The following is a 14092-nucleotide window of genomic DNA, read 5'->3' on the forward strand; positions in this document are numbered from 1 at the left end:
ATGTGACTAGACAAATTAAGCGTAATAGCCCAAAGGTGAATGTGCGGTGTGGGATCATGTGCAATCGAATAATTGGTCCATTTTTCTTCAACGAGACATCAATTACTGCAAATGTTTACCTTGACCTTTTAACTGAATATGTGGCACCACAACTGAATGACCTTCAACCAGCCATCATTTTCCAGCAAGATGGTGCACCACCACACCTGAATGACCTTCAACCAGCCATCATTTTCCAGCAAGATGGTGCACCACCACATTGGGGACTGCATGTTCGTGGGTTCCTCAATCAAACATTTCCAAACCGGTGGATTGGAACGGATGGGTCAATTCCTTGGCCGTCACGTTCACCAGATATCACTTCACTGAACTTCTTTCTATGGGGCTGTTAAAGATATCGTGTATCGAACAAAGATACGGGACATTACTGACCTAAAGCAAAAGATTACTGATGCCACTGCCACAATTGATGAGCTATGTTACAGCGAACATGACAAGAAATCGAGTACCGTCTTGATGTGCTTCGTGCAACTAATGGTGCCCATGTAGAAATGTATTAAATGAGGTAAAAAAAAAACTTTAATAAACACTGAATACAAATCTGAATAAAATATCTTATCAATTGCATTTGTAATAAAGTTTTGAAATGGTAAAGAGACTTTATGGACATTCTGTACATATATACATAAATACATACATAGATACATATATACATACATATACACATACATACATAAATACGAACATACATAAATACATACATAAATAAATACATACATATAAATACATGAAAACATACATGCACACATAAATACATACATACATCCATAAATACACACATACATACACACACACACAGACACATGCATTCATACACGCATACATACACACACACATAGATACGTGTATACATACACACGTACATACATGCACACATATATACATGCATACATAAATGCACACATACATACATATATCCATGCACACGTGTATACATACATGCACACATACATGCACATATTGATACATACATGCATGCACGCATACATACATACATAATACATACATACACGCATACATGCTTTAATGCATACATGCATACATGCAGTAATACATACATGCATGCTTACATACAATCATACATGCATACATACATACATGCATATATATATATATATATATATATATATATATATATATACATACATACTTAAATACGAAACCACATAAATAGATACGTACATAATACATACATAGACATATTCATACATAAATACATGCATACATAAATGCATGCATATATAAATACACATGCATATATACATAAATACATACATGCACACATACATACACAAATACATAGATACACACATACATACATAAACACATGCAAACGTAAATACATACACACTTACATACAAATATAAATACATACAGAGATACATACATGCATACATAAATAGATACACACATACATACATACCCAGAAACATATATACATGAACACATACACACATACATGCACACATACATACGCACATATATGCACCCATGCATACATACGAGCACACATACATACATTCATACATGCATACATGCATATATTCTTACATTCATAATGTATACTTGCATACATAGAAACTTACATGCATACATACAGGAACACATGCATGCCTACATACATAATAAATACATAATAAAAACATAATATATCATACAAACATAAATACATAAATACATACGTAAATACATTCATAAATACATACACACATAAGTACTAACATACATACATAAATACATATATACATACATAAATAGATACATAAGTAAATGCATACATATATACATACATGCATAAATACATAAATACATACATAAGTGAATACATACATTTATAAATATATATATATAAATACATACATATAGAAATACATACATATATAAATATATTTATCTATACTATATATAAAACAGAGATGTTTGTGTAATCGCTTTTCACGTGAAATCGACTTCACAAAATGCTTCCATACTTGTGATGCATGAATAATTTGACCTCGGATAAATGTTAGGCTCTTCATTTGATTTTTTAAATTAAAAATAAATAATATTGCTTTATATTTAAGATTCCTCAATGTCAACTTCCGGTATTGACGTAACAACGGCAAAAAGCTTCAATCTCTATTTTGTGTGTGAGTGTGTGTGTGAGTGTGCATGAGAAAGAGAGAGAGAGAGAGAGAGAGAGAGAGAGAGAGAGAGAGAGAGAGAGAGAGAGAGTAAATACTACATACACACCGCTCTCTCACTCTGTCTCACACACATACACACGCACACACACACCCCTTGACTCACTCGCACTCTGTCTCTTACAAACCCACACATACATAAATGTATACAAACATATTTACAAAGACACACGTGTGCATGCGCGCGTGCGTGTTTGTACGAGACAGAATGCGAGTGAGTCAAGGGCTGTGTTGTCATATGCATACATCCAAGGATGTATGTATATTTATGCATGTACGTATACATGACAACAAACCTCTCTCTCACTCACACTCTGTCTCTTACAAACACACACATACATAAATGTATACAAACATATTTACAAAGACACACGTGTGTATGCACGCGCGCGTGAGTGCGTGCGTGGGGGGTTCCACAATCGCCATTTATTTCAATTACTCTTGTGAGGATATTCACGTAAATAATTTTTTTCATTTAATCCCCATTTTAATTTTCGTAAAAGTTTCCAAGTACCAATGAGGCTTTTTGGCACATCTTCAATTTTCCCCATTCATGAGAGGCGCCCAGCCATCATTCATCTGAGAGTCCATCTACAGAATGTCCTCAAATTTCTATACAGCATATTTTGCCTTTTTTTCTTCAAGTATATAAGCAACAATTTCATTCCCGAGCAACGCCGGGTGCCTCTGCTAGTACAATATATATAAATACAAATATAAATACATATTGAAATACATATATACATACATACATACATAAATACAAAATTACATACATAAATACATACATGCACACATACATACATACATACATAAATACATACAGACGTAAATACGTACATACATAGATACATACATAAATACATACGTAAACACATACATACACATACATAAATACATACATATATAAATACATGAATACATACATACACACACATACATATATACATACATACATACATACATACATACATAAATACATACATACACATAAACATAAATATATAAATACATACACACACACATACATAGATGCATACGCACAAATACATACATAAATAAATACAAATACACATACATACATACATACATAGACACATACATAAATACATACACACATACATACTCATATGCACACATGCATACACGCATATGCACACATACATACATATATGCATACAAACATACGTACATGGACACTTACATACACACATGCATAATACATACAAACGTGCATGACTACATACATGCATACATAATGCCTGCATAAATGCAAACATAAAGGCCTACGTACATGCACACATACATACATACATACATGCAAACATACATAAATATATACACATGCATACATGCTACATGCATACGTACATACATACACACATAGATACATGCACACATACATACATACATACATATATGCATACATACATAAATGCGTACATGCATAAATACATCTTATCTAATATAATAAAGCTTAAGTTGTGTGTCTGTGTGAAGCCTTTTCAAAAGTTTATAGAAATCCACATTTTCCACTTTTTCGTAAATTTTTTTTACATCAATGGAATTTTCTCGATGTGAACTTTGCAGTGCAGTAATTAGATTTTTTAAATTCCGTTTACTTTGTGTGATTGAAGGGAGATTTAACTGTTGTTTCTAGCAACTTTTATATTTCTTCCCTTCTACCTGAAACGCCGTTCTTACACACGCGCTTAACATAAAAATATAGAGAATAAGAGTAAAAGAGGGAGAGGGAGAGAGAGAGAAAGTGATGCATACATAGTCATAGATTAAACTTTCATCTCAGTATTCTTTACCTATTTTTCATAACATAGATACGTAAAAACACACACAACCACACATACGTGACCTGTGACAACAACATACACATTGCTCCCGTTCTCCCCATCTTCCTCTCTCGCTGTCTCAAACGCATACACGTGCAAGTAAACATAATCATTCACAAAAATATAACTCAATGTGGCATAACTACAGAGTTGTACCCCCACCAACTTTGGAAGGTCATAACCTTCAGAAAAATGAATATTTTTTAATGAAATTTTCTATGCATATATTATTTATTACGTCGATTCCGAATATACAAAAATGTTCGGTGAAAGCGTTTTGGGAGGGGGTGTGGGGCAATGTTCGGAAATTCCACTTAAATTCCTCTTAACCTCCAGGAAAATGAATATTTTTTCGTGAAATTTTCTACAAATATGCCTTGATGTATGTACATTTCGAGCATATAGGAATTTTGAAGGAAACAACTGCAGGTTATTTTTGAGAAGTGTTCCCCGCTAGGTGGTGTTTCGGAGCAAGTCGTCCATATTTGTTTCATTTTTGTCTATTATGTGCATATGTGCATCTTTAGATTTCTAATGAAGTAATAGGAAGTGAAGAGAAGCCGTCATAAGAAAAATTTTAACTACCTCTATTCCTTTCTCCCCCTCTCTCTACCTCTTCCTCTCTCGCTCTCTCATGTTCGTCATTGTTTTGTAAATATACCACGATTTTCACTAGGGTGTTAGGGTTAGGGTTTTAGGGTCAGGGTTTAGGTTTAGGGTTAGGGTTAGGGTTAGGGTTAGGATTAGTGTTACGGTTACGGTTTTAGGGTCAGGGTTAGAGTTTAGGGTTTGTGTTAGGTTTAGTGTTAGGATTAGGTTTAGGATTAGGGTTGGGTAATCGTGTGGGTGTTAATCTGAAAAATTACAGATATGTGAAAATTACCGACCCTGCCATCTATTATAACTTTTGTTGTTCTGTTTAATATATACATAGATTATGCCTCCAAAGAAGAGAGTTTGCTGGGGAAAGACAACAACCGGTTTAAAATGACAGCAATAGACTGCAGCAATTCACCACGTTCCAGAAACTACTTTGAACATAATGCAAAATGGTGCATCAATATCTTCTGCCCAATGTGATATATTTCATGCAAAACTGTGTAGCAACAGATCGCCAGCAATTGCTTCATCACAAATTTCCGTCCTAGCTCCTGCGAAAAGGGATTACCCTGCTATGTATAATCAGGGTAGCGCAAAAAGTTGTTTTGCACAAGCATTTCTATAGCCAATTAGAATGATGAAATTTACGTACGCTTAATAATTTTACGCAAAACAGCCTTCAAACTTTCCCTATTAATTTCATCGTCTTTTGAATTATGAACATATTTAAATCATAAGGGTTTTTTCGTTGTAAGGCTTTCTTTTTTAGTTGATTTTCACCATACAAGACTTATCGTAGATGGCGTAATAAGTCACACCCGGACAAGGTCTGGTTATACTGCTAGTACATACATAAATACAGACGTAGATACATAAATACATACATACACACATACATAAATAGATACATACATAAATACATACATGCACACATATACACATACGTACATAATACATAAATACATACATATATAAATACATACATAAATACATACATACACACATACTTACATATATACATACATACACATATACATACACACACACATACATACACACACATACATACATATATACATATACACATACTTGCATGCACACATACATACATACTTACACACATATATAATACATACACACTTACATGTATACACTCATACATACACACATACATACATACATACACGCACACATGCATACGTGCACTCATACATACATACATGTATCCATGTGTAATTACATACATGCACACATGCATGCATATATACATACATACATACATGGATGCGTAATGCCTACATACATGCATACATACATGCCTGCATAAATGCAAACACACATGCCTACGGAGAAGCACACGTAGATACATACATACATACCAACATACATACATATATACACATGCATACATGCTACATACATGCGTACATACATACATAATACATTTATACATAAGTACACACGCACATACATACATAAATACACACGTACATACATACATAATTATATTCATACATACATACATACATAAATACATACATACAAACATACGGACATACATAAATACATACTATATACATGCATAAATACATACATTAATGTATGTATATATATATAAATATATACATACATGAATAAATACATACACACATACATACATACATACATACATACATAAATATATATATATACGTACATACATACATACATAAATACATACATACATACATACATAAATACATACATAAATGTATACATACATAAATGTATACATACATAAATACATACATACATATATACATCCATACATCCATACATATATACATCCATACATCCATACATAAATTCATACATACATACATACATAAATACATACACACATACATACATGCGTACATAAATAAATGCATACATGCATACATCAATACATGTTGTTGGCACCCCGTCACCTACTACCTCGAGTGTTCCAGTTGATCCGATCAATGGAACAGCCTGCTCGTGAAATTAACGTGCAAGTGGCTGAGCACTCCACAGACACGTGTACTCTTAACGTAGTTCTCGGGGATATTCAGCGTGACACAGTATGACAAGGCTGACCCACTATCTCCTGCCGGAGCCTCGTAGAGCTTTATGTGTTTTCGCTCAATAAACATTCACAACACCCGGTCTGGGAATCGAAACCGCGATCCCATGACCGCGAGTCCGCTGCCCTAACCACTGGGTCATTGCGCCTCAACACATCAATACATACATAATTACATAAATACAATTGCAGCGTGGAAGGTGTTTATAAGCCATTTAAAATAACACACAAAATCCGTTAGATTCTCTTCAACATTTAAATTTAATTTGTCAAAATATTTTCGTCGCTTTGAGACCGCGACCTGTTCACTGACAAAATTCTGTGCTGTAAATACATATATACAGAAATACATGCGTACATAAATACATGTATACTTGAATAGGTACATATATAAATACATGCATAAATAAATACATACATAAATACATACATACGTACATAAATACATACATAAGTACATAGACACATACATACATAAACACTTACATACATACACACACTCTCTCTCTTACTTCCTGTTTCTGTTGTAATTCAAAGGGTCGGCCTTGTCACACTGTGTCACGCTGAATATCCCCGAGAACTACGTTAAGGGTACACGTGTCTGTGGAGTGCTCAGCCACTTGCACGTTAATTTCACGAGCAGGCTGTTCCGTTGATCGGATCAACTGGAACCCTCGACGTCATAAGCGACGGAGTGCCAACAACAACACACACACACACACACACACACACACACACACACACACGCACACACACACACACACACACACACACACACACACGCACACACACACACACACACACACACACACACACACACACACACACACACACACACACACACATATATATAATTCTTATACATATATAAGAGATTTGATGAATAAAATTTGAAGAAAAGCAACAAAAATGTATTAGGTTATAGCAGTACGTATGTTTCGTACAAACTTCATTTATTTATGTAGTGAGAACACCATTTCAGAAAGTCATTTTGTAAATTTACAAAATGACTTTCTGAAATGAACTTCCATTATGCAGCTGAGGAGTACATTTTCATTGCACATCTTATGTGGTGTTCTCACTACATAAATAAATGAAGTTTGTACGAAACGTACTTACTGCTATAACCTAATACATTTTTGTTGCTTTTCTTCAAATTTTATTCACCAAATCTCTTGATTTTGTTTTTGGTTTTTACCCTACCAAATTCTGGTGCCTCAGACATTTTTAGTACCACATTTAATCTTTTGATTAAATCTATATTATATATATATATATATATATATATATGTATATATATATAAAAGTTTATGTATATATTAATATTATCTCAGTTTTAAAAAAACCTTTGACAATGTAAATATGTTAATAGTTACCATAGGTAGCAAAAATTACACAAAAAACCAAGATATCACGGCCGTTTTATAGGTAGAGATACCAAGTTGAAGTGTAGGAATTAAAGGAACTTTTATTTATATACGTTTTGCGCCATTTATTGTTATTATTCATATATATATATATATGTGTGTGTGTGTGTGTGTGTGTGTATGTGCGTGCGTGTGTGCGTGTGTGTATGTGTGTGCGTGTGTGTTTGTGTGTGTGTGTGTGTATAAATATATATATAAATGTAACCTTCATACTAGATACGGTCAGCCTCATCCTCGAAAATAATACGTTCCTTTTCAATGGAAAAAACTACTTCCAAATTTGAGGCACAGCTATGGGGACGCGATTTGCTTCAGTTTTCGTGATCTCAATATTGGGATACATAGAACAAAACCTATATTAAAAAATTGAAGATAACTACAGCATGTCCTTTAAAAGACATATAGAAGACACATGGAAAAGATACCTCGATGACTGTTTCCTAATTTGGACCAAATCCCTAGAAAATCTGGGAGAATTCAGCACCCTCCTCAATAATCTACACCTTAGATTCAAATTCACAAGAGAAATAAGCATCACACAATTACCATTTCTTGACATAATGGTAATTAAAAACAACGCTACAATCACAACTGATATTTATTACAAAAGCACAGATACTCACCAGTACCATAATTTCAAATCATGCCACCCAAAACACACAAAGCGCAACATCCCATACTGTCTAGCCAGATAATTTTGCTTTATAGCCGATAATCCAAATACCAGAAACACACGACTTATAGAACTCAAGGGATTTCTGTTCAAGCAAAATTACCTCCTAGTTATAGAAAACAGCATACAACGAGCAAAAGAAATACCCATAGAACAACTTAAAGCAACACGAAAAAGACGAACCAATCAAAGGAACACAGTACCATTTCTAGTAACACAATCCGCATCACCAAAGCATTTTTAACATCATCAAAAAATTTGATAATTATAAAACAAAGTGGAGAACTAAAAAACTTTATAACTAATCAAACAAGTATCTTAAGCAACAGTCAACCACATGACCTAAAATAACTATTTACAAACGCAAAATTCAACATGGACTAACAAGATAAAGCATTCACAGTATGCAAGTGTAATGATAACAGATGTGAAACGTGTCAATATATGCATACGGGTAGATCCATTAGAACAAAAAATGGACACATTTTAGCAAATGCAGATATGAACACCAAAAGCAGAAATTTGATCTACTGCATTAAATACCCGAACTGCGAGGAATTATATATAGGCGAGACCGGGAATGCTTTATTGGAACGCTCCCGAGTCCACAGACAACAAATCCGGAACACTAATGTTCGCCAAATTCCACTGAGCGAACATATGGAGACATGTGGTAAGAAAATGTTTCTAATTTTTCCTTTCCACAAACTACATGACACAAGTGAGGTTGGAAGTAAGATAAAAGAAAAACGGTTTATTTAGATGTTCAAACCTCTTCTGAACGGAAATAACAGTAATAATATAACAGCCAGTTAATGATGTGGATTAAAAGATATCTTTAGCATATAAATATAAACAAGTTACAGAATATCGGTACGCCTGGCAAAGCGTGGTGGTTAAGATGCATGCGGATTGGGCAAAAAGGTATTCTAAAAATTCAGCTTGTTGGAACTTTCTAAGAGGCACTAAAGTTGTCAAAAACCCAACTGTCAGTCAAACTCATTTGAAATCTGATGATTACACTGTGTATGAAAGCGCTAATTTAATTTTATGAGGAATATAAAATACTTTTTAATGTTAAAATACCATAATAAAAAACGTGAAAACCAGACCATGTTTTAACTTTATTCAACACACACACACACACACACACACACACACACACACACACACACATGCACACACACACACCAACGCACACACACACACACGCACGCACGCACACACACATACACACACACACGCACGCACTCACACACACACAAACACACACACACACACACACACATATGGATGAATGAATTATCCTTTGTTTACAGTTAACACGGAAAATTCAATAAACAGTTACCAGGGTAGAAAAATTCACGCAAGTAACAAGGATGTAGCGACCTATTCTTAGGTAGAAACACCAGGTTAATGTGCAGTAATTTGTATAGTATAAGTAAATAAATGGAGTTAAACGCAGATGTTATTCAAATTCTTTTACTTTCGACATATGTCTCGAAGACAACATTGGTTTTATTCCAAAGGAATAAGCGATGTAAAATAATGTAATGTTCTCATCAGGAAAGAAAGAGAACCAATCTCAACAAGTATTTATAACAATTTTGATGACTGCATAAATGATAAACAGAACGCCATTAAGTATTTTAAATAACCGTTAGTAGATCTGACGTCAAAGGTAGACCATAGGAAGGGGTAAAGGAACAAATAAAGGAGAAATATAGAGGGATATGTTGGTTGAGAAAATGTTCAAAGGCTTGGAAGTAGATTTCTCTATTGAAGTAGAGTGCAAGGTGAACTAAATGTTCAAACTATACAGACTGGTATAAATCACTTATATGAGCTAAAGGTGTGTTTCTGCCAATGCTTACATTTGTAAGATCGCTCTGTAAGTGTGTTAACAAGGTGATTCTTAGAGAAGAGAAGAGAATATGGAAGAGTTCTGAGTTGCAAATGTTACAGAATCCTTTGCCCTTGTCATAAGGGAAAGAGATGGTCAGGATGAACCAATCTAAATTAAATTCCTTATTCTTCTCTTTAAGATACCAAACCAATTTACTAAGCTCTGTGCAATTGCGTTTACTGCTATCCCTAAATGAAGAATAATGATTGGAAATTCTCTTAGATAACTGGGAAGAGGAAGTGCCAATATAGAAATAGACATCAGTACAGGAAGCAATTTTACATTGGTATATAAAATTCTTAATCTTAGAATTATTAGAAATAAATTTAATTCTGTTGGGGTTGTCCTCAGAGACCAAAACTATGTTGTTGTTGTTATTATTATTATTATTATTATTATTATTATTATTATTATTATTATTATTATTATTATTATTATTATGGGAAAGGCTGGTATTAACTAAATTAATGTTGGAACTCTCAGTAAATGAACTTTTATTTAGCAAACTGGTATTATGAGAAGATATAATTTGTGAAAGATTCCTTGTGTTGGAGAAGGAAACTCTAACTATATGAGAATTAATAATTGAATAATATCTAGAATTTTTTGGAAAGTTCTTACTAACCGCTTCACGGAACTGCAAAGGAAGATTAGATTTAATTTGCCTTTCATACGGAATAACAAACCAAATAGTTTTGCTAGCACCAGTCAAATTGTAAGTGGTACTATCTCTAAAGAATGGTGAATTACCTCGAGAGTGAAAAAATGGGCTTAAATAACGGTTGCCTCCCTTACTCCGTAAAAGAATTTTATCATGATTTGTGTTGTTGTCCATATTAGAATTAAAATCACTCTTCTTATTACAACTAGATTTCTTGTCACGAATAGTAGATGAAGAATGAGATTGAACAGAATCAATGTAGGTAACTTTTTCTTTATACCCTGCATTACCTAAGGCAGAGTTATAAAATTCTACCTTGTCGTTAAAAATATCAACATTGGCGTGTAGTTTAGACAATCTAACTGAAATATTTAAAACTAAATTCTTAGTAATTGCCCTAAAGTAAAAGAATTTGAATAACATCTACGTTTAACTCCATTTATTTACTTATATATATATATATATATATATATATATATATATATATATATATATATATATATATATATATATATATAGTGAAAAATAGAAAGTTCTGTATACACGTGGGAAAGTTATATAAAAAAGAAAAGAAATGTATGAGTCACAGAAAGTTTGTATAATAAAATTTATGGTGATATTCGGATCATATTACATCATTACAAATTAAATAAGTACCGATTTTACGAACAACGATTGTCAACTTATATATAGAGAAAATATTTTTGCTGTCAGTAGGATGCCATCTTTGAAAAAAAGTAAACAGAAATAAAGCAATATGTCAAGGGGAGCAACTCTTATATTTTCACGAAGCTCTTCAGTGTTTTTGACAATCGTGCAGTTACAGGAGTTATTTCATTTTATACAGTTAATTATATTACCGTACTAGGTTTTAAAGATTAAGCAGTAATGTATGAATGAGTGTATATGCATATATTTTATGCTCTAACATCTCATTTTCTCTCTTGTAAAATATATATGTACACATACATATACACACACACAGATACACACACACACACACACACACACCCACACACACACGCCCCCCCCCCAATCCCAAGGCTTTAAGGACATCTTAGATGTGATGTCATACAAGGATTGTGTTAGACAGTCCCTGCCGCAGCGAAAGTCATGCTGGTTGAAATTTAGAAGGTTGTAGTTCTGCTGGAACCTTGATCTGACCACCTTTTGAACCACTTTGAAGATATGGGAGGTGAGTGAGACTGAGTGATAGTTGACTGCGTTTTGTTTCAGCCGAGGATTGGCTCAGGACATGTCTAACTTAATAGTACCACCTGATAGGATCTGTTAAGTCATTTTTAAAACAAGTTTTATCGTAAATGGCTGCTCTTCCTTTATTTCGATCTGTTCAATCCGCACAGATGATGGTGAAATTTTTTATTTTCACCTCAGCATCCTTTTGAGTGATCATTAGGTGGCTTTCTGTGAGGATGAAGAAAGGGATGCAATGTCATTTCAGCAATCCCACTCTCTATATAGGGAATCTTCTATTTTGGGCCTTGAGTGATGGGCTGGTGTCATGTACATTCAGCAGGAATGTCGTAGCGACGCTTGTTCGTATTGTTTTAAATGCCTTGATTTATGTGATTTGTTGCTCAGTGGCAACCTCAAGAACAGTTTTCGTACGGAGCTGTATGTGACGAATGACGTTCTAGCTGATGATGGGTGGGTGTTCCAAGAGTTTTGGATATACAGCTGCTGACAGCCCATTGAATTTCCAGCCTTAGGTCGGTCTTCATATTTTCCAGATAAGTCAGTAAAAAAGAATGACTAACTCTTGGTCAGTCATTTGATCAGGTGATGCGTTTTGCTAGTTAATCTTATTTGATGTTATGGTTTTCCCATAGTTCCTTCTCATGGATGGAATTCTTCGTTGGTTTGTATTAGGAAGTGGAATGTGTATGTATTTTAATTTTGTTGCACCTGCGAGTTGCTGTTTATTTTTCATTCGATCAGTGCGTTTCAGATGGTAGTAACTACATTCTAAGCCCAAGCTTATTCATAGGGGCAGAGAGTCCTGGCACAATTTAGGATGGAAGAAAGTACACCAGTTGCCTTTTGTACAATCCTATTTAGGGTCAGAACCAAAGACCCTGTATTTGGAACAGCATTTGAGGTGAAGATAAAGACAGTCACTTGCCGTTACACCATATGTACAAGTGCCCTTTATAAGTCTGTGGCTGTTGTATAGTGAAACTGTACACGCCTCCAGATAGTCACCAACCATTATAAACAGACCAGTAGCCGGTCGACAGGAGAAGGCGAGAGGTCGAGAGTGCGTGTAGAGTGTGTCGATTGTCGTGTCCGCCCTGATACAGTAATTATACTGTGATACAAGTGGACGTTATATCGATCTAGCCTTTTGAGGATAACACTGTACGACTTGGGGTCGTACAGTGCCAGATAGAACCATTCTATTGACGTCTTCGGAATATAACAATATCTGTCAGAGTGACAACTGTCGACAAAAGACAGATAAAAAGGTGGTAAAAGACAGCTTTACAACAGTGGCAACGAGGAAAAACAAATTTACGCGGAGTGAAAAGAAAAAAACAAACACATTCACACGGAGAATTTAAACTAATTCACGTGGAAAATTAAATACCTCAACTAAAAAGAAACAAAAATCTTTTTGTGCAAACTTGCGAA

The sequence above is a fragment of the Octopus bimaculoides genome, chromosome 11 (genome assembly GCF_046866305.1).
Source record: "Octopus bimaculoides isolate indiv1 chromosome 11, ASM4686630v1, whole genome shotgun sequence".
In the NCBI taxonomy this organism is placed as follows: Eukaryota; Metazoa; Mollusca; class Cephalopoda; order Octopoda; family Octopodidae; genus Octopus; species Octopus bimaculoides.